Here is a 23,966-nt window from a genome sequence, read left to right as displayed (position 1 = left end):
AAGTCACTATCAAACACTTGCAGTGCACGGTGAAGTTCACAGTTACAGAACAACAAGTCCCTTACTACTCATACGATTGCACTACCGTCCAAGCACCGTCGGTAGTGTTTACACGATTCGAATCCATCAGAAATTGCGTACAATGGAGGAGCTGCGGATGTACAGCATTCGCGACGAATCAATAGAACGAGTATGAAGCATTCTCGGCTAAAGCATTGCAAATCTGTGCTAACTTATATCAGCACCATTGAAGAACAAGAAATGAGCAGATGTTGCTGTGCACTAACTTGATTTACTGTTCCACAGAAACGACTGCAACCGATCGACTGCTACCGAGCGAGGGCTACACAGCTGTGGCTTCAAATGGTTCAAATGGCACTGAGCACTATGGGACTTAACATCTCAGGTCATCAGTCCCCTAGAACTTAGAACTACTTAAACCTAACTAACCTAAGGACATCACACAACACCCAGTCATCGCGAGGCGCTGTGGCTTGGCGTCGCCAACAGAAGGCTCTGAGGCCGCCTTCGGCAACGTGGTTGCAGCCTCTCCAGTGGCGAGCTATCGCGTCCGTACGCAGCTGAACTTTTCCCCGCCGGTGGTATAATGTACGATACACGCTTGCCACAGCTCATGTGATCGTACCTCTTCCGAGAACCATGAGGTGGCAGCACGTAATGTAAGCTTCAGTTACTGCAACTACGCAGCCTGTCCCTCTGAAAAGAAAGTAACGACATCTTTTCTCTAATTATAAACGCTTTCGCTGCTCCTTGCACAAATACACTGAAGAGCCAGAGAAACTGGTACACCTGCCTAATATCGTGCAGAGCCCAGCGAGCATGCAGAAGTGCCGCAACACGACGTCGCATGGACTCGATTAATGTCCGAAATAATGCTGGAGGAAATTGAGTTCATGAATCCTGCAGGGCTGTCCATAAATCCGTAAGATTACGAGCGGCTGGAGATCCTTCTGAACAGCACGCTGCAAGTCATCCCAGATATGCTCAATAATGTTCACGTCTGGGGAGTTAGGCGGCCAGCGGAAGTGTTTAAACTCTGAATTGTAGCAATTCTGGACGTTTGGGGTGACGCATTGTCCTGCTGGAATTGCCCAAGTGCGCCGGAATGCTCAACGGACATTAGTGGATGCAGGTGACGACACAGGATGCTTACGTACGTGTCACCTGTCAGGGTCGTATCTAGACTAATCAGGGTCCCATAACACTCCAACTGCACACACCCCACACCACTACAGAGCCTCCACCAGCTTGAACAGTCTCTCGCTGCCGTGCAGGGCCATAGATTCATCAGGTTGCCTCAGGTTCACGCCCTCACGCTCAGCATTGAAATCTCCTGCAGTTTGAGGAGGTGTAGCACTTCCGTCACGTTGAACGATTCTCTTCAGTCGTCATTGGTTCCACCCATTCTTACAGGCTCTCTTTCCGGCAATAGCGATGTCGGAAATTTCATGTTATACCAGATTTCTGATATTCACTCCTGAAATGTTCGTACGGGAAAATTCCCACTTCATCGCTAACCCAGAGCTGCTGTGTCCCATCCATCCATGGCTCGTATGTAACACCACTTCCAAACTCGCTTAAATCTTGATAACCAACCATTGCAGCAGCAGTAATCGAACTAACAAATGCGCCAGACGCTTGTTGTCTTATGTAGACGTTGCCGACCGCTGGGCCGTAATCTGCCTATTCACAACAAAAATTTACCCTAAAAAAATCATGGTATCTGAGTGTGTGTGTGTGTGTGTGTGTGTGTGTGTGTGTGTCATGGCTGAGTTGTTCTTCCCTTACTAGCAACAGCGTTTGATTTTTTTCACTTTGAGCAAATAATTGTAGTCTCCAGCCAAAAAAAAGCATCAATTTTTGCTGGTGAAATCGCGTTTTGCTGTGGAGTACCAGGTGGCCGGGAACTTGCAGGAGGTGGCAAAGAGTCTATTCTGTCACCTGTCGGTGGCAGTTCTTACTATGGGGTGCAGACCGTTAGCCGAGCCTGTATAGCAGAGAGGGTGGCCATAGGTGAAGTTGCCCGTGATTGGTTCATTAGCTTTGGCGCCATTTTTCTGCCAAACGTCTCTCGCGCTTCCTATGTTCGCCGTGCTTTTGAGTTGAATTGAAGTTCAGAGGACTTTCGGAAACGATTAAAAGGTATTTGAATTATTGAGAGACTTGTTATGCGTTGTGCATGCATGTTCGATTTCGTTGTATATCGTTTTTAGTACGTAATTAGCGTTTGCGTGCATACTGGTAGCATCAGAAGCTTTTCTGAAGCCAATATCTGACAGTCCTTGCTGGAAACGGAAAGTTCCTGTAATTGTTGTGCCATGCTCATTCGACTTTATAGCGTCAAACTTTATTTCGTTCCGAATCAGAACACTAGGCATTATTTTGGTTTCAGTATTATTGCCTGACTGTTGACGCAGGCAAGTTGTAAGCATGTTTTCCGCAGTTGTCGTGGTTGCTGAAACATTATTCGTAGTAAATAATTGTAGGTTCTCTTGAAGACAGTTTTTAATAGGCCTACTTACTGTGGGGTAGAAGGGATACGGTAGTTTTCTTGTTATGTTTGGTCGTTATTACGGTAGCCTACATTTAACATTACCTGATTTTTGTAATCTATTTCGTTTGTTATGTACGAGAGGTATTCAATAGATATGAAAGAAAGTCATAAGCAGTTGTTTACTTGTGACATGCAAAAAGTTTGAAGACGTGACAAGACGTACTAATACGTCTCAAGCATTTTGCATGTCACAAGTAAACAACTGCTTACGACTTTCATTCATCTGACGTAATACAGGTACGTTAAATCTTAAGCGTTATGGACTTCCGATACAAAACAAATGCTATACACTATATTTTTTTATTTACGTTACTTTCATGGCAATATGTCTAGTAAAAGAACTTGAAAGGAGATAAATGCAAGTAACGAATAATTTTTACAGCCAGTGTATCAACTTTTCCTGTACTGTACGTAGTAGGCTACTATGAGTATATTATAGCTGTAAAGAAAGGCATTTAACGAATGATTTCGCCATATTGTCTTGTGCTTTTGATTCGCTGAGTGTGTACTCCACTACTCCGCTACTGGCCATTCAAAAGTCCCGCCCGCAGTTTGGCAGAAAAATGGCCGCCGTATCGTCCGGTTGGCCACCCTCTCCCTATACAGGCTTTCTAGCCGAGGCCAACAGCTGCTGCCATCTCTCATCGCCCCCGTATACTATGTGGCGATGAGGATTGGTGACGCGCTCACGTTGCATTCGTGTTGATATTGCTTTGCTCTGATTTATTTGTGTAATGGCTTCGCCTCACTCTCCAGATGTACTGTCCGAATTTTATCGCTTGCAGAATCAGCAGACGCAGGCGTTATTGGATGCCCTTGGACAGCTCATCCAGGGTCAACGTGCAATGCAAAACGATGCGGCGGCCGCCACTTCACCGCTACCGCCGCCACAACACGCAGTTGCACCACCATTCCGTAATTTTCAAGCAGAAGTGGAAACATGGACTGAGTGGTCACGCCAATTTGGATTCCATCTCGCCGCCTACAGAATTCAAGGTAACGAGCGGCAGCCTTTTTTGTTAGCATCCGTCGGGGTGCAGATGTACCGTGTGATAGTGAAATTGTTTCCCTGACGTGACGTCGCAACTCTGTCCTACGAAGAAATTTTGTCTGCTTTAGATGCCTATTTCAAAGAAACAGTCAATGTAGTTGCAAAGAGGTATACGTTCTTTCGTACAAAACGTACGGCCGGTCAGACTAATCGGGAGTGGGTTGCAACTTTGCAAGGCCTTACAAGGGATTGTGCTTTTGAGTGTGAATGTGGACTCCCTTACTCAGATACTATGGTGCGTGATGCAATCGCACAGAACGTTTCTGATGTTTGCATAAGGGAACAGATTTTGAAACTAGTCAATCCCTCCCTTCAACAAGTGATAGACATATTGGATAGGCAAGACACACTTGACTTTGCTCAGGAATCATTTGAAACTTCGCCAGCTGTGTGTCACATTGACCGGCCCGCCGGGCGAGCTGCACGGAACTGTAAACAGCCCTCGCGCACGTCCACGCAGCCACGTGTGCCGCGTAAGCAAGCAAATGCAGTGATAAAATCATGCCCACGGTGTGCTACTAGACATTCGCGTGTGAATTGCCCGTCACGCCAAGCTATTTGCTTTTTCTGTAATAAAAAAGGACATGTTCAAAGTGTTTGCCAGAGAAAGCTCAGATCGGACACTAACAACCATTCCAGGCCCTTTGCTTCGAGCCGGAATCGAACCAAGACCACTCAGGCTCGTGAACCTTCGCCCATGGACATTCATGTAGTTAATGCCACTCCACCCTGTGCTCCTCTCTCTAACTGTGACTGTGTTCGTCCCACAAAAAGGGTGCGTCGACGTCGACGGAAATCCCGTCACGTCGCAAGTGATTCTGTACCAGTGTCTGTTCAAGTTGCACAAAACAGTCGCTCTTGTCGTCAGCAGGACAATAAACGTTTTTTAGATTTGGACTTTGCCGGACAAGTGATACCGTTCCAGCTCGATACCGGAGCTGCACTTCCATTGCTCAATCACGCCACGTACAAACAACTGGGCGCACCTCCGTTGCGTGCCGCAAATGTTCAGCTCACTAGTTATTCAGGACAGCATATCCCTGTGTTAGGACAGTGCAGCGTTCTTGCAACATACAAGGGACAAACAAAACTTGTGTAATTTTACGTCCTTCATTCTTCTTCTGCAGTGAACTTGTTTGGCTTAGATTTATTTCAGTTGTTTAACTTGTCTATCGTAAATCAGGTCCTATCAGTGAACCAGACTGCGCCTTCCGCCAGTCTTTCTCGTCTATGTGAGGAATTTGCATACATTTTTGCTCCGGGTCTTGGTTGCGCTAAGAACTATGAAGCACATTTGGAACTGAAAGTAAACGCGCAACCGAAATTTTTCAGAGCGCACAATGTTCCCCACGCATTGCGTGATGAGGTCGCAAGAACATTAAACGATTTAGAATCACAAGGTGTAATTGAACGTGTGAAGGCTTCTCTCTGGGCCTCACCCTTAGTAATTTTGCAAAAACGTTCCGGAAAATTGAGACTTTGTGTGGACTTCAAGGCCACAGTGAATCCACAACTAGTGACTGCTACTTTTCCTTTGCCCCACCCGGAAGATCTTTTTGACAAACTGTGCCCGGGAAAATATTTTTCAAAGTTGGACCTAGCAGATGTGTACTTGCAAATACCGGTGGCCGAAGCATCCCCGCGCGTTTTGGTGGTTAACACGCATCTTGGTTTGTACTGATTCAAAAGACTGCCATTCGGGTGTGCATCCGCCCCTGCATTGTTTCAGCAATATTTACAAACTGTTTGTGCGTCGGTCCCTACTGCAGCAAACTATTTGGGTGATATAGTGATCTCCGGAAAGACAGAAGACGAACATTTTGCAAACCTACGAACGTTATTTCAGGTCTTGCGACAAAATGTTCTTCACTTGAGGAAGGACAAATGTGTGTTTTTTGCTCGTGACTTACCATATCTGGGATATGTAATCAATGCCCAAGGCATACATCCGAGTCCAGAGCACCTCTGTGCCATACAAGGATTGCCTTCGCCGCAGAATTTGAAGCAGCTACAGAGTGTGCTGGGTAAAATAAATTACTACCATCGCTATGTGCGCAATGCCTCTTCCATTTCAGCTCCACTTCATCGCTTATGCCGTAAGGGTGTTCCGTTCGTCTGGTCGACGGAATGCGAACGCGCCTTTCGTCAGTTGAAATCGGCGTTGCTTTCAAATACTTGCCTTACGCCATTCGATCCCTAGAAACACCTTTTGTTGATGGTAGATGCATCGGATTTCGGGATTGGTGCTGTGCTTGCGCACAAAGATGGTTCGCATGATCGCCCTATTGCCTTTGCGTCCAAATTTCTCTCGTCAGCGCAAAAAAATTGTTCCCAGATAGAGAAAGAAGCTTTGGCTCTCGTGTTTGGTGTTACAAAGTTTCATGATTTCTTGTATGGTCGTCACTTTACAATCATCACAGACCACAAACCTTTGACATCGCTTTTTCATCCGACCAAGCCTATACCTCCACGTACAGCGCAGAAATTCATTTTCTGGTCTATTTTCCTCTCGCAGTACCGCTACGATATCTTGTATCGGTCTACTGCTAAGCACGGAAACGCCGATGCGTTGTCCCGTTTGCCTGTTGCTGAGGATAAAGCATTCGATTCTTCTGAACTTGCTTGCATGTTCATTGATGCGGAAACCGATGACGTGGTCGAATCGTTTCCGATTGATTTTCGTCGTGTAGCTGCAGCCACAGCAGCTGACCCTATCCTTGCTATCGTTTTGCGTTTTGTTGCTACGCAATGGCCCTTGTCCAAGTCACGGATCGAGGATCCGTTGGTTCGCCAAATTTTTGCTCACAAGGAGAGACTTTTTGTTAGACGTGGTGTTTTGTTGTTGCGTTCCGATAATGATCAGTCTAGGGTCGTGGTCCCACGTTCATTACAGTCCTCTGTCTTAAAGCTTCTCCACCAAGGACATTGGGGTATGGTGCGGACAAAACAACTTGCTCGTCAGCACTGTACTTGGTTCGGAATCGATGCTGCGATTACGAATATGTGCTCTGCTTGCATGGCGTGTGCCGAACAACAATCCGCACCGCCGCAGAAGTTCTTTGCATGGCCGAAAGCCGCTTCCCCTTGGGAACGCTTACACATAGATTTTGCTGGTCCATTCTGGAATGCTCGATGGTTGGTTGTGGTCGATTCCTTCAGTAATTTTCCTTTTGTTGTCCGGATGTCTTCCACGACGTCATCTGCCACCATCCAAGCATTGTCTGCTATCTTTTGCATTGAAGGTCTTCCACAGACTATTGTTTCCGACAATGGCCCACAATTCATGTCCGCGGAATTTCAGTCATTCTGCAAGGCCAATGGTATTCAACATCTGACGTCCGCGCCGTTTTCGCCTCAGTCAAACGGTGCCGCTGAACGTTTGGTCCAGACTTTCAAGTCACAGATGTTGAAGTTGAAAGAGTCGCATTCTCGGGAGGACGCGTTGTTGCTCTTTTTGTCCTCGTATCGCTCTCAGCCCCGCGATGGTCGCTCGCCTGCTGAGTTGCTCCACGGTCGTCCTCATCGAACCTTGATGTCTTTGCTGCATCCGCCGCATCAGGTTTCTGTGCAGCGGCAGACTCCTGCTTTTGCTCCAGGCGACGTTGTATTCTATCGCAACTATCGCGGTTCACAGCGTTGGCTCTCAGGGCGCATTCTTCGCTGCCTCGGCCGCGCGATGTATTTGGTTTTGGGGGCCTCTGGTGAGGTGCGTCGGCATCTCAATCAGCTGCGCCTCTGTCGTCGCACGGGTTCTGCCGCACCCCGTCTGCTTTCAGCGACGGTGCCGTCCGGTCAGCGCCCTGGGGACCCATCAACTGGCTCGCCTCATCCCCAGGTGTTACCGACGATGCCTTCCATTCTGCCCCATGGCGACGCGCCGCCGCCGCCGCCTGTTATCCCGCCGACGCCGCCCGCAGTGGACGCTTCGCTGCAGCCGCCGGGCGCCTCCCTGGGTCACGCGCCGCCGATCGATTCCCGTGACCAGCTGTCCTCCGCCATGGAACTCTTGCCCGCTCCGGACCACATGGCGTCATCGCGCGTCGATACCCCGACGCAATGGAGGTCGACCATTCGGCCCCTCCACACTCATTAAGGGCGCATACATCGCATGTTGGCGTGCAACCTGGACTAGGTTTTCAGGCGTTTCCTAGCTCCCCTCGGACCGAATGGCCGGGTGCGGGTGGCACAGCCTCGCCTGTTGTTAGGCTCCCCACCTCATCGCATACGTCAACATGGGGCCCTCCCCACGGCGGACGGAAGCCTTATAACACGACCGTTCGCCGATTTGCGGGGGAAGAATGTGGTGTCACCGCCAGACACCACACTTGCTAGGAGGTAGCTTTAAATCGGCCGCGGTCCATTAGTACATGTCGGACCCGCGTGTCGCCACTGTCAGTAATTGCAGACCTAGCGCCACCACATGGCAGGTCTAGAGAGACGTACGAGCACTCGCCCCAGTTGTACGACGACTTTGCTAGCGACTACACTGACGAAGCCTTTCTCTCATTTGCCGAGAGACAGAAAGAATATCCTTCAGCTAAGTCCATGACTATGACCTAGCAAGGCGCCATTAACCATATCTGGAGAGAGTCTCACTTGTACAACCAAGAGCGATGTACCACAATGATAGAATAAATGTTAAGTATAACCTCAGCTACGTACTTTTCAGTATAGCATTAATTATGTATCCTGTTCCAGACTTCACGCCAGTCGGCGTGTGTGTACCGTGCATTTCGGTTACCCGTCACTGTGGACTAGCAGTCTTGCCAGGCCACTAGATTCATAGCCCCGCAATTACTGTGTTATTTCGTCAATGTGACCGAGCCAGGGGTGCAGTAAAGAAGGAATAGTGCATCAGAAAGGAGATACTCGTGTCCCAAAAGAAAATCCTGTCGTTTCCATAGAAATGTTACTCGATTTAGAAGGAGAAGTAATAGAACACGTAATATTTCATAGCGACGCACTCTCTGTCTTAATTCGTCAATGTGAGGGAGCGAGGGATGCAGTAAAGAAGGAATAGTACATCGAAAAGGAGATACACGTATCCCAAAAGAAAGTCCTAACGTTTCTATAGAAACGTTATTCGATTTAGAAGGATATGTCATAGAACCTATACTATATGATAGGGACGCAATTTCTGTGTTAATTCGTCAATGTGAGGGAGCGAGGGATGCAGTAATGAAGGAAGAGTGCATCAGAAAGGAGATACTCCTATTCCAAAAGAAAAACATGTCGTTTCCATAGAAACGTTACTCGATTTAGAAGGAGAAGTAATAGAACCCATAGTAGTTCATAGCGACGCAATTTCTGTCTTAATTCGTCAATGTGAGGGAGCGAGGGATGCAGTAAAGAAGGAATAGCACTTCGGAAAGGAGATACTCGTATTTCAAAAGGAAACCCTAACGTTTCTATAGAAACGTTACTCGATTTAGAAGGATAAGTCATAGAACACATAGAATTTCATACGGACGCAATTTCTGTGTTTATTCGTCAATGTGAGGGAGCGAGGGATGCACTAAAGAAGGAATTGTGCATCGGAAAGGAGATACTCGTATCCCAAAAGAAAATTATGTCGTTTTCATAGGTACGTCACTCGATTTAGAAGGGGAAGTCACAGAACATATAGTATTTCATAGCGACGCTATGTCTGTGTTAATTCGTCAATGTGAGGGAGCGAGAGATGCAGTAAAGAAGGAATAGCGCATCGGAAATGAGATACACAGATCCTAAAAGAAAATCTTGTCGTTTCCATAGAAACGTTACTCGATTTAGGAGACGTCATTGTACCCATAGTATTTCATAGCGAGGCAATTTCAGTGTTAATTCGTCATTGTGTAAGAGCGTGGGATGCAGTAGAGAAGGAATAGTGCTTCGGAAAGTAGATACTCGTATCCCGAAAGAAAATCCTGTCGTATCCATTGAAACGTTATTCGATTTAGGAGATGACATCGAACCCATAGTATTTTATAACGACCCCATTTCTGTGTTAATTTGTCTATGTGAGGGTGCGAGGGACGAAGTAAAGAAGGAATAGTACATCGGAAGGGAGATATTCGTATCCCAAAAGAGCATAATGTCGTTTCCATAGAAACGTTACTCGATTTAGAAGGAGCTGTCATAGAACCCATAGTATTTCGTAGCGACACAATTTCTGCGTTAATTTGTCAGTGTGAGGGAGCGAGTGATGCAGTGCAGAAGGAATAGTGCATCGGAAAGGAGATACTCATATCTCAGAGGAAAGTCCTTTTGTATCCGTAGAAACGTTACTCGGTTTAGAAGGAGAAGTCATAGAACCCATAGTATTTCACAGCGACGCAACTTCTGTGTTAATTCGTCAATGTGAGGGATCGATGGATGCAGAAAAAGAGGAATAATGCATCGGAAGGGAGATATTCGTATCCCAAAAGAGCATCATGTCGTTTCCATAGAAACGTTACTCGATTTAGATGGAGAAGTCATAGAACCCATAGCATTTCGTAGCGATGCAATTTCTGTATTAATTCGTCAATGTGAGGGAGCGAGGGATTCAGTGAAGAAGGAATAGTGCATCGGAAAGAAGATACTAGTATCCCAAAATAAAATTCTGTCGTTTCCATAGAAACGTTACTGGATTTAGAAGGGGATGTCATAGAAGCCATGGTATTTCTTAGCGACGCAATTTCTGTGTTAATTCGTAAATGTGAGGTAGCGAGGGATACAGTAAAGAAGGAAAGGTGCATCGGAAAGGAGATACCTGTATCCCAAAAGAAAATCCTTTCGTTTCTATAGAAACGTTACTGGATTTAGAAGGGGATGTCATAGAAGCCATGATATTTCATAGCGTCGCAATTTCTGTGTTAATTCGTCAATGTGAGGGAGCGAGGCATGCAGTAAAGAAGGAAATGTGCATCGGAAAGGAGATACTCGTATCTCAAAAGAAAATCCTTTCGTTTCCATAGAGACGTTACTCGATTAAGAAAGAGATGTCATAGAACGCATAGTATTTCATAGCGACGCAATTTCTGTGTTAATTTGTCAATGTGAAAGAGCGAGGGATGCAGTAAAGAAGGAATAGTGCATCGGAAAGGAGATACTTGTATCCAAAAAAAAAATCATGTCGTTTCCATAGAAACGTAACTGGATTTAGAAAAGGTCATAGAACCCATAGTATTTCATAGCGACGCAATTTCTGAAGTAATTCGTCAATACGTGGGAGGCGATGGATGCAGAAAAGGAGGAATAGTGCCTCGGAAAGAGGATACTCGTATCCCAAAAGGAAATCCAGTCGTTTCCATACAAGTGTTACTCGATTTAGAAGGAGATGTCATAGAATCCATAGTATTTCATCGCGACGCAATTTCTGTGTTAATTCGTCAATGTGAGGGAGCGAGGGATGCAGTAAAGAAAGAATAGGGCATCGGAAAGAGACAGTCCTATCCCAAAAAAAAATCAAGTCGTCTCCATGGAAACGTCAATCCTTTTAGAAGGAGAAGTCATAGAAGCCATAGTATTTCATAGGGACGCAATTTCCGTGTTAATTCGTCAATGTGAGGGAGCGAGGGATGCAGTAAAGAAGGAATAGTGCACTGGAATGGAGATACTCATATCTCAAAGGAAAATCCTTTCGTATCCATAGAAACATTACTCGGTTTAGAAGGAGAAGTCATAGAACCCATAGTATTTCATAGAGCCGCATTTTCTGTGTTAATTCACCAATGTGAGGGACCGAGGGATGCAGTGAAGAAGGAATAGTCCATCGGAAAGGAGATACTCGAATCCCAAAAGAAAATCCTGCCGTTTCCATAGAAACGTTACTCGATTTAGAAGGTGATGTCATAGTTCCGATAGTATTTCATAGCGACGCAATTTCAGTGTTAATTCGTCATTGTGTGGGAGCGAGGGTTGCAGTAGAGAAGGAGTAGTGCATCGGAAAGGAGATAGTCGTATCCCAAAAGGAAATCTTGTCGTTTCCATAGAAACGTTACTCGATGTAGAAGGAGATGTCGTAGAACCCATGGTATTTCATAGCAACGCAACTTCTGTGTTAATTCGTCAATGAGAGAGAGCGAGGGATGCAGTAAAGAAGGAATAGTGCATCGCAAAGGAGATAGTCGTATCCCAAAAGGGAATCCAATCGTTTCCATAGAAACGTTACTCGATTTAGTAGGAGATGTCATAGAACATATAATATTTCATAGCGACGGAATTTCTGTGTTAGTTGGTCAATGTGAAGGAGCGAGGGATGCAGTAGAGAATGAATAGTGCTTCGCAAAGGAGATAGTCGTATCCCAAAAACAAACCACTCGTTTCCATGGAAACGTCACTCCTTTTAGATGGAGAAGTCATAGAAGCCATGGTACTTCATAGGGACGCAATCTCTGTGTTAATTCGTCAATGTGAGGCAGCGAGGCATGCAGTAAAGTAGGAACAGTGCATCGCAAGAGGAGATACTCGTATCTCAAAGGAAAATCATTTCGTATGCATAGAAACGTTACTCGGTTTAGAAGGAGATGTAATAGAACCCATAGCATTTCGTAGCGACGCAATTTCTGTGTTAATTCGTCAACGTGAGGGAACGAGGGATGCAGTGAAGAAGGAAGAGGGCATCGGAAAGGAGATACTCGAATCCCAAAAGAAAATCCTGCCGTTTCCATAGAAACGTTACTGGATTTAGAAGGGGAAGTCATAGAAACCATGGTATTTCTTAGCGACGCAATTTCTGTGTTAATTCGTCAATGTGAGGGAGCGAGGCATGCAGTAAAGAAGGAAAGGTGAATCGGAAAGGAGATAATCGTATCCCAAAAGAAAATCCTTTCGTTTCCATAGAGATGTTACTCGATTAAGAAGGAGATGTCATAGAACGCTCAGTATTTCATAGCGACGCAATTTCTGTGTTAATTTGTCAATGTGAAAGAGCGAGGGATGCAGTAAAGAAGGAATAGTGCATCGGAAAGGAGATACTCATATCTCAAAGGAAAATCCTTTCGTATCCATAGAAACATTACTCGGTTTAGAAGGAGAAGTCATAGAACCCATAGTATTTTATAGCGACGCAACTTCTGTGTTAATTCGTCAATGTGAGGGAGTGATGGTTGCAGAAAAGGAGGAATAGTGCATCGGAAAGGAGATACTCGTATCCCAAAAGGAAATCCTGTCGTTTCCATACAAGTGTTACTCGATTTAGAAGGAGATGTCATAGAACCCATAGTATTTCATAGCATCGCAATTTCTGTGTTAGTTCGTCAATGTGAGGGAGCGAAGGATGCAGTAAAGAATGAATAGTGCATCGGAAGGAGATAGTCGTATCCCCAAAAAAAATCTAGTCGTTTCCATGGAAACGTCACTCCTTTCAGAAGGAGAAGTCATAGAAGCCATATAACTTCATAGGGACGCAATTTCTGTGTTAATTCGTCAATGTGAGGGAGCGAGGGATGCAGTAAAGAAGTAATAGTGCATCGGAAAGGAGATACTCATATCTCAAAGGAATATCCTTCCGTATCCATAGAAACGTTACTCGGTTTAGAAGGAGAAGCCATAGAACCCATAGTATTTTATAGCGACGCAACTTCTGTGTTAATTCGTCAATGTGTGGGAGCGATGGATGCAGAAAAGGAGGAATAGTGCATCGGAAAGGAGATATTCGTATCCCAAAAGGAAATCCTGTCGTTTCCATACAAGTGTTACTCGATTTAGAAGGAGATGTCATAGAACACATAGTATTTCATAGCGACGCAATTTCTGTGTTAATTCGTCAATGTGAGGGAGCGAAGGATGCAGTAAAGAATGAATAGTGCATCGGAAGGAGATAGTCGTATCCCCAAAAAAAATCTAGTCGTTTCCATGGAAACGTCACTCCTTTTAGAGGGAGAAGTCATAGAAGCCATATAACTTCATAGGGACGCAATTTCTGTGTTAATTCGTCAATGTGAGGGAGCGAGGGATGCAGTAAAGAAGGAATAGTGCATCGGAAAGGAGATACTCATATCTCAAAGGAAAATCCTTCCGTATCCATAGAAACGTTACTCGGTTTAGAAGGATAAGTCATAGAACCCATAGTATTTTATAGCGACGCAACTTCTGTGTTAATTCGTCAATGTGTGGGAGCGATGGATGCAGAAAAGGAGGAATAGTGCATCGGAAAGGAGATATTCGTATCCCAAAAGGAAATCCTGTCGTTTCCATACAAGTGTTACTCGATTTAGAAGGAGATGTCATAGAACCCATAGTATTTCATAGCGACGCAATTTCTGTGTTAGTTCGTCAATGTGAGCGAGCGAAGGATGCAGTAAAGAATGAATAGTGCATCGGAAGGAGATAGTCGTATCCCCAAAAAAAATCAAGTCGTTTCCATGGAAACGTCACTCCTTTTAGAGGGAGAAGTCATAGAAGCCATATAACTTCATAGGGACGCAATTTCTGTGTTAATTCGTCAATGTGAGGGAGCGAGGGATGCAGTAAAGAAGGAATAGTGCATCGGAAAGGAGATACTCATATCTCAAAGGAAAATCCTTCCGTATCCATAGAAACGTTACTCGGTTTAGACAGAGAAGTCATAGAACCCATTGTATTTTATAGCGACGCAACTTCTGTGTTAATTCGTCAATGTGTGGGAGCGATGGATGCAGAATAGGAGGAATAGTGCATCGGAAAGGAGATACTCGTATCCCAAAAGGAAATCTTGTCGTTTCCATAGAAACGTTACTCGATTTAGAAGGAGATGTCATAGAACCCATGGTATTTCATAGCAACGCAATTTCTGTGTTAATTCGTCAATGAGAGAGAGCGAGGGATGCAGTAAAGAAGGAATAGCGCATCGCAAAGGAGATAGTCGTATCCCAAAAGGAAATCCAGTCGTTTCCATAGAAACGTTACTCGATTTAGTAGGAGATGTCATAGAACCTATAATATTTCATAGCGACGGAATTTCTGTGTTAGTTGGTCAATGTGAAGGAGCGATGGATGCAGTAGAGAATGAATAGTGCCTCGCAAAGGAGATAGTCGTATCCCAAAAACAAACCACTCGTTTCCATGGAAACATCACTCCTTTTAGATGGAGAAGTCATAGAAGCCATGGTACTTCATAGGGACGCAATCTCTGTGTTAATTCGTCAATATGTGGCAGCGAGGCAAGCAGTAAAGTAGGAACAGTGCATCGCAAGAGGAGATACTCGTATCTCAAAGGAAAATCATATCGAATCCATAGAAACGTTACTCGGTTTAGAAGGAGATGTAATAGAACCCATAGCATTTCGTAGCGACGCAATTTCTGTGTTAATTCGTCAACGTGAGGGAACGAGGGATGCAGTGAAGAAGGAATAGGGCATCGGAAAGGAGATACTCGTATCCCAAAAGAAAATCCTGCCGTTTCCATAGAAACGTTACTGGATTTAGAAGGGGAAGTCATAGAAACCATGGTATTTAATAGCGACGCATTTTCTGTGTTAATTCGTCAGTGTGAGGGAGGGAGAGATGCAAAAAAGAAGGAATGGTGTATCGGAAAGGAGATACTCATATCCCCAAAGAAAATACTGTCGTTTCCATAGAAACGTTACTCTATTTAGAAAGAGATGCCATAGTACCGATAGTATTTCATAGCGACGCAATTTCAGTGTTAATTCGTCATTGTGTGCGAGCGAGGGTTGCAGTAGAGAAGGAGTAGTGCATCGGAAAGGAGATATTCGTATCCCAAAAGGAAATCTTGTCGTTTCCATAGAAACGTTACTCGATTTAGAAGGAGATGTCATAGAACACATGGTATTTCATAGCGACGCAATTTCTGTGTTAATCCGTCAATCAGAGAGAGCGCGGGATGCAGTAAAGAAGGAATAGTGCATCGCAAAGGCGATAGTCGTATCCCAAAGGAAAATCCGTTCGTTTCCATAGAAACGTTACTCGATGTAGATTGAGATGTCATAGAACCCATAGTATTTCATAGCGACGCAATGTCTGTGTTAATTCGTAAATGTGAGGGAGCGGGCTTGCAGTAAAGAAGGAAAGGTTCATCGGAAAGAAGTTAGTCGCTTCCCAAAAAAAAAATCCTATCCTTTCCATAGAAACGTAACTCGATTCAGAAAGATAAGTCATAGAACCCATAGTCTTTCATAGCGACGCAATTTCTGTGTTAATTCGTAAATGTGAGGGAGCGAGAGATGCAGAAAAGAAGGAATGGTACATCGGAAAGGAGATACTCATATCCCTAAAGAAAATACTGTCGTTTCCACAGAAACGTTACACGATTTAGAAAGAGATGCCATAGTACCGATAGTATTTCATAGCGACGCAATTTCAGAGTTAATTCGTCAATGTGTGGGAGCGAGGGATGCAGTAGAGAAGGAGTAGTGCATCGGAAAGGAGATACTCATATCCCAAAGAAAATCATGTCGTTTCCATAGAGACGTTACTCGATTAAGAAGGAGATGTCATAGAACCCATGGTATTTCATAGCGACGCAAATTTCTGTGTTAATTTGTCAATGTGAAAGAGCGAGGGATGCAGTAAAGAAGGAATAGTGCAACAGAAAGGAGATACTCGTATCCCAAAAGAAAATCCTGTCGTTTCCATAGAAACGTAACTCGATTTAGAAGAAGAAGTCATAGAACCCATAGTATTTCATAGCGACGCAATTTCTGAGTCAATTCGTCAGTGTGAGGGAGGGAGGGGTGCGGTAAAGACGGAAAAGTTTATCGGAAAGGAGATAGTCGTATCCTAAAAGAAAATCCTGTCGTTTCCATACAAACGTTACTCGATTTAGAAGGAGATGTCATAGAACCCATAGTATATCATAGCGACGATATTTCTGTGTTAATTCGTCTATATGAGGGAGTGAGGGAAGCAGTAAAGAAGGAAAAGTGCATCGGAAAGGAGATAGTCGTATCCCAAAAGAAAATCCTGTCGTCTCCATAGAAACGTTACTCGATTTAGAAGGAGATGTCATAGAACCCATAGTATCTTATAGCGACGCAATTTCTGTGTTAATTCGTCTATGTGAGGGAGCGAGGGATGAAGTATCGAAACAATAGTGCAACGGATGGGAGATCTTCGTATCCCAAAAGAGCATCATGTCGTTTCCATAGAAACGTTACTCGATTTAGAAGGAGATGTCGTGGAACTCATAGTATTTCATAGCGACGCAATTTCTGTGTTAAAACGTCTATGTGAGAGTGCGAGGGATGAAGTAAAGAAGAAATTGTGCATCGGAAGGGAGATATTCGTATCCCAAAAGAGCATCATGTCGTTTCCATAGAAACGTTACTCGATTTAGAAGGAGATGTCATAGAACCCACAGTATTTCATAGCGACGCAATTTCTCTGTTAATTCGACAATGGGAGGGAGCTAGGGATGCAGTGAAGAAGGAATAGTGCATCGGAAAGGAGATACTCGTATACCAAAAGAAAATCCTGTCGCTTCCATAGAAATGTTACTCGATTTAGAAGGAGATGTCATAGAACCCATGGTATTTCATAGCGACGAAATTTCTGTGATAATTCGTCAATGTGAGGGAGCGGGTTTACAGTAAAGAAGGAACAGTGCATCGGAAAGGAGATACTAATATCTCAAAGGAAAATCCTTTCGTATCCATAGAAACGTTACTCGGTTTAGAAGGAGAAGTCATAGAACGCATAGTCTTTCATAGCGACGCAACTTCTGTATTAATTCGTAAATGTGAGGGAGCGATGGATGCAGAAAAGGAGGAATAGTGAATCGGAAAGGAGATACGCGTATCCCAAAAGGAAATCCTCTCGTTTCCATAGAAACGTTAATCGATTTAGAAGGAGATGTCATAGAACCCATGGTATTTCATAGCGACGCAATTTCTGTGATAATTCGTCAATGTGAGGGAGCGAGAGATGCAGAAAAGAAGAAATGGTACATCGGAAAGGAGATAGTCGTATCCCAAAAGAAAATCCTGTCGTTTCCATACAAACGTTACTCGATTTAGATGGAGATGTAATAGAACACATAGTATTTCATAGCGACGCAATTTCTGTGTTAATTCGTCAATGTGAGGGAGCGGGTTTACAGTAAAGAAGGAACAGTGCATCGGAAAGGAGATACTAATATCTCAAAGGAAAATCCTTTCGTATCCATAGAAACGTTACTCGGTTTAGAAGGAGAAGTCATAGAACGCATAGTCTTTCATAGCGACGCAACTTCTGTATTAATTCGTAAATGTGAGGGAGCGATGGATGCAGAAAAGGAGGAATAGTGAATCGGAAAGGAGATACGCGTATCCCAAAAGGAAATCCTCTCGCTTCCATAGAAACGTTAATCGATTTAGAAGGAGATGTCATAGAACCCATGGTATTTCATAGCGACGCAATTTCTGTGATAATTCGTCAATGTGAGGGAGCGAGAGATGCAGAAAAGAAGAAATGGTACATCGGAAAGGAGATAGTCGTAACCCAAAAGAAAATCCTGTCGTTTCCATACAAACGTTACTCGATTTAGATGGAGATGTAATAGAACACATAGTATTTCATAGCGATGCAATTTGTGTGTTAGTTCGTCAATGTGAGAGAGCGAGTGATGCAGTAAAGAAGGAATAGTGCATCGCAAAGGAGATAGTCGTATCCCAAAAGGAAATCCAGTCGTTTCCATAGAAACGTTACTCGGTTTAGAAGGAGAAGTCATGGAACCCGTAGTATTTCATAGCGTCGCAAGGTCTGTGTTAATTCGTCAATGTGAGGGGGCGACGGATGAAGTAAAGAAGGAATAGTGCATCGCAAAGGAGATACTCGTATCCCAAAAGAGCATCATGTCGGTTCCATAGAAACGATACTCGATTTAGAAGGAGATGTCATAGAACTCACAGTATTTCATAGCGACGCAATTTCTGTGTTAATTCGACATTGTAAGGGAGCTAGGGATGCAGTGAAGAAGGAATAGCACATCGGAAAGGAGATACTCGTATACCAATAGAAAATCCTGGCGTTTCCATAGAAATATTACTCGACGTAGATGACATGTCATAGAACCCATAGTATTTCATAGCGACGCAATTTCTGTGTTAATTCGTCTATGTGAGGGAGCGAGGGATGAAGTATCGAAACAATAGTGCAACGGATGGGAGATCTTCGTATCCCAAAAGAGCATCATGTCGTTTCCATAGAAACGTTACTCGATTTAGAAGGAGATGTCGTGGAACTCATAGTATTTCATAGCGACGCAATTTCTGTGTTAAAACGTCTATGTGAGAGTGCGAGTGATGAAGTAAAGAAGGAATTGTGCATCGGAAGGGAGATATTCGTATCCCAAAAGAGCATCATGTCGTTTCCATAGAAACGTTACTCGATTTAGAAGGAGATGTCATAGAACCCACAGTATTTCATAGCGACGCAATTTCTCTGTTAATTCGACAATGTGAGGGAGCTAGGGATGCAGTGAAGAAGGAATAGCACATCGGAAAGGAGATACTCGTATACCAATAGAAAATCCTTTCGTATCTATAGAAACGTTACTCGGTTTAGAAGGAGAAGTCATTGAACCCGTAGTATTTCATAGCGTCGCAAGGTCTGTGTTAATTCGTCTATGTGATGGAGCGAGAGATGCAGTAAAGAAGGAATAGTGCATCGCAAACGAGATAGTCGTATCCCAAAAGCAAATACTTTCGTTTTTCACAGAAAAGTTACTCGATTTAGGAGGAGAAGACATAGAACCCATAGTATTTCATAGCGACGCAATTTCTGTAATAATTCGTCAATGTGAGGGAGCGAGGGTTGCAGTAAAGGAGGAATAGTGCATCGGAAAGGAGATAGTCGTATCCCAAAAGAAAATGCTGTCGTTTCCATACAAACGTTACTAGATTTAGAAGGAGATGTCATAGAACCCATAGTATTTCATAGCGACGCAATTTCTGTGTTAATTCTTCTATGTGAGGGAGCGAGGGAAGCAGTAAAGAAGGTAGAGTGCATCGTATAGGAGATAGTCGTATCCCAAAAGAAAATCCTTTCGTTTCCATAGAAACGTTACTCGATTTAGAAGGAGATGTCATAGAACACATATTATTTCATAGCGATACAATTTCTGTGTTAATTCGTCAATGTGAGAGAGCGAGGGATTCAGTGAAGAAGGAATAGTGCATCGGAAAGGAGATACTCATATCTCAAAGGAAAATCATTTCGTATCTATAGAAACGTTACTCGGTTAGGAGGAGAAGTCATAGAACGCATAGTGTTTCATAGCGACGCAACTTCTGTGTTAATTAGTCAATGTGAGGGAGCGATGGATGCAGTAAAGAAGGAATGGTGCATCGCAAAGGAGATACTCGTATCCCAAAAGAGCATCATGTCGTTTCCATAGAAACGATACTCGATTTAGAAGGAGATGTCATAGAACCCACAGTATTTCATAGCGACGCAAATTCTGTGTTAATTCGACATTGTAAGGGAGCTAGGGATGCAGTGAAGAAGGAATAGCACATCGGAAAGGAGATACTCGTATACCAATAGAAAATCCTGGCGTTTCCATAGAAATGTTACTCGATGTAGATGACATGTCATAGAACCCATAGTATTTCATAGCGACGCAATTTCTGTGTTAATTCGTCAATGTGAGGGAGCGAGGGATGCAGTAAAGAAGGAATAGTGCATCGCAAAAGAGATACTCGTATCCCAAAAGGAAATCCTATCGTTTCCATAGAAACGTTACTCGGTTTAGAAGGAGAAGTCATGGAACCCGTAGTATTTCATAGCGTCGCAAGGTCTGTGTTAATTCGTCAATGTGAGGGAGCGACAGATGCAGTAAAGAAGGAATGGTGCATCGCAAAGGAGATACTCGTATCCCAAAAGCAAATCCTGTCGTTTCCATAGAAACGTTACTCGATTTAGAAGGCGATGTCGTAGAACTCATAGTATTTCATAGCGACGCAATTTCTGCTTTAATTCGTCTATGTGAGAGTGCGAGGGATGAAGTAAAGAATGAATTTTGCATCGGAAGGGAGATATTCGTATCCCAAATGAGCATCATGCCATTTCCATATAAACGTTGATCGATTTAGAAGGAGATGTCATAGAACCCACAGTATCTCATAGCGACGCAATTTCTGTGTTAATTCATCTATGTGAGGGAGCGAGGGATGAAGCATCGAAACAATAGTGCAACGGATGGGAGATCTTCGTATCCCAAAAGAGCATCATGTCGTTTCCATAGAAACGTTACACGATTTAGAAGGAGATACCATAGTACCGATAGTATTTCATAGCGACGCAATTTGAGTGTTAATTCTTCAATGTGTGGGAGCGAGGAATGCAGTAGAGAAGGAGTAGTGCATCGGAAATGATATACTCATATCCCAAAGAAAATCCTGTCGTTTCCATAGAGACGTTACTCGATTAAGAAGAAGATGTCATAGAACCCATGGTATTTCATAGCGACGCAAATTTCTGTGTTAATTTGTCAATGTGAAAGAGCGAGGGATGCAGTAAAGAAGGAATAGTGCATCGGAAAGGAGATACTCGTATCCCAAAAGAAAATCCTGTCGTTTCCATAGAAACGTAACTCGATTTAGAAGAAGAAGTCATAGAACGCATAGTATTTCATAGCGACGCAATTTCTGAGTCAATTCGTCAATACGAGGGATGGATGGATGCAGAAAAGGAGGAATAGTGCATCGGAAAGGAGATACTCGTATCCCAAAAAGAAATCCTGTCGTTTCCATAGAAACGTTACCCGATTTAGAAGGAGATGTCATAGAACACATGGTATTTCATAGCGACGCAATTTCTGTGTTAATTCGTCAATGTGAGGGAGCGAGGGGTGCAGTTAAGGAGGAATAGTGCATCGGAAAGGAGATAGTCGTATCCCAAAAGAAAATGCTGTCGTTTCCATACAAACGTTACTAGATTTAGAGGGAGATGTCATAGAACCCATAGTATTTCATAGCGACGCAATTTCAGTGTTAATTCTTCTATGTGAGGGAGCGAGGTAAACAGTAAAGAAGGAAGAGTGCATCGTATAGGAGATAGTCGTATCCCAAAAGAAAATCCTTTCGTTTCCATAGAAACGTTACTCGATTTAGAAGGAGATGTCATAGAACACATATTATTTCATAGCGATACAATAGAACCCATGGTATTTGATAGCGACGCAATTTCTGTGATAATTCGTCAATGTGAGGGAGAGAGAGATGCAGAAAAGAAGAAATGGTACATCGGAAAGGAGATAGTCGTATCCCAAAAGAAAATCCTGTCGTTTCCATACAAACGTTACTCGATTTAGAAGGAGAAGTAATAGAACACATAGTATTTCATAGCGATGCAATTTCTGTGTTAGTTCGTCAATGTGAGAGAGCGAGGGATGCAGTAAAGAAGGAATAGTGCATCGCAAAGGAGATAGGCGTATCCCAAAAGGAAATCCAGTCGTTTCCATAGAAACGTTACTCGATTTAGAAGGAGATGTCGTAGTACCCATAGTATTTCATAGCGACGCAATTTCTGTGTTAATTCGACATTGTAAGGGAGCTAGGGATGCAGTGAAGAAGGAATAGCACATCGGAAAGGAGTTACTCGTATACCAATAGAAAATCCTTTCGTATCTATAGAAACGTTACTCGGTTTAGAAGGAGAAGTCATTGAACCCGTAGTATTTCATAGCGTCGCAAGGTCAGTGTTAATTCGTCTATGTGATGGAGCGAGAGATGCAGTAAAGAAGGAATAGTGCATCGCAAACGAGATAGTCGTATCCCAAAAGCAAATACTTTCGTTTTTCACAGAAAAGTTACTCGATTTAGGAGGAGAAGACATAGAACCCATAGTATTTCATAGCGACGCAATTTCTGTAATAATTCGTCAATGTGAGGGAGCGAGGGTTGCAGTAAAGGAGGAATAGTGCATCGGAAAGGAGATAGTCGTATCCCAAAAGAAAATGCTGTCGTTTCCATACAAACGTTACTAGATTTAGAAGGAGATGTCATAGAACCCATAGTATTTCATAGCGACGCAATTTCTGTGTTAATTCTTCTATGTGAGGGAGCGAGGGAAGCAGTAAAGAAGGTAGAGTGCATCGTATAGGAGATAGTCGTATCCCAAAAGAAAATCCTTTCGTTTCCATAGAAACGTTACTCGATTTAGAAGGAGATGTCATAGAACACATATTATTTCATAGCGATACAATTTCTGTGTTAATTCGTCAATGTGAGAGAGCGAGGGATGCAGTGAAGAAGGAATAGTGCATCGGAATGGAGATACTCATATCTCAAAGGAAAATCATTTCGTATCTATAGAAACGTTACTCGGTTAGGAGGAGAAGTCATAGAACGCATAGTGTTTCATAGCGACGCAACTTCTGTGTTAATTAGTCAATGTGAGGGAGCGATGGATGCAGTAAAGAAGGAATGGTGCATCGCAAAGGAGATACTCGTATCCGAAAAGAGCATCATGTCGTTTCCATAGAAACGATACTCGATTTAGAAGGAGATGTCATAGAACCCACAGTATTTCATAGCGACGCAAATTCTGTGTTAATTCGACATTGTAAGGGAGCTAGGGATGCAGTGAAGAAGGAATAGCACATCGGAAAGGAGATACTCGTATACCAATAGAAAATCCTGGCGTTTCCATAGAAATGTTACTCGATGTAGATGACATGTCATAGAACCCATAGTATTTCATAGCGACGCAATTTCTGTGTTAATTCGTCAATGTGAGGGAGCGAGGGATGCAGTAAAGAAGGAATAGTGAATCGCAAAAGAGATACTCGTATCCCAAAAGCAAATCCTATCGTTTCCATAGAAACGTTACTCGGTTTAGAAGGAGAAGTCATAGAACCCGTAGTATTTCATAGCGTCGCAAGGTCTGTGTTAATTCGTCAATGTGAGGGAGCGACAGATGCAGTAAAGAAGGAATGGTGCATCGCAAAGGAGATACTCGTATCCCAGAAGCAAATCCTGTCGTTTCCATAGAAACGTTACTCGATTTAGAAGGCGATGTCGTAGAATTCATAGTATTTCATAGCGACGCAATTTCTGCTTTAATTCGTCTATGTGAGAGTGCGAGGGATGAAGTAAAGAAGGAATTGTGCATCGGAAGGGAGATAACCGTATCCCAAATGAGCATCATGTCATTTCCATATAAACGTTAATCGATTTAGAAGGAGATGTCATAGAACCCACAGTATCTCATAGCGACGCAATTTCTGTGTTAATTCGTCTATGTGAGGGAGCGAGGGTTGAAGTATCGAAACAATAGTGCAACGGATGGGAGATCTTCGTATCCCAAAAGAGCATCATGTCGTTTCCATAGAAACGTTACACGATTTAGAAGGAGATACCATAGTACCGATAGTATTTCATAGCGACGCAATTTGAGTGTTAATTCTTCAATGTGTGGGTGCGAGGAATGCAGTACAGAAGGAGTAGTGCATCG

The sequence above is a fragment of the Schistocerca cancellata genome, unplaced genomic scaffold (assembly GCF_023864275.1).
Source record: "Schistocerca cancellata isolate TAMUIC-IGC-003103 unplaced genomic scaffold, iqSchCanc2.1 HiC_scaffold_1147, whole genome shotgun sequence".
Classification (NCBI taxonomy): domain Eukaryota; kingdom Metazoa; phylum Arthropoda; class Insecta; order Orthoptera; family Acrididae; genus Schistocerca; species Schistocerca cancellata.
Note: the sequence above shows the minus strand (reverse complement) of the source record.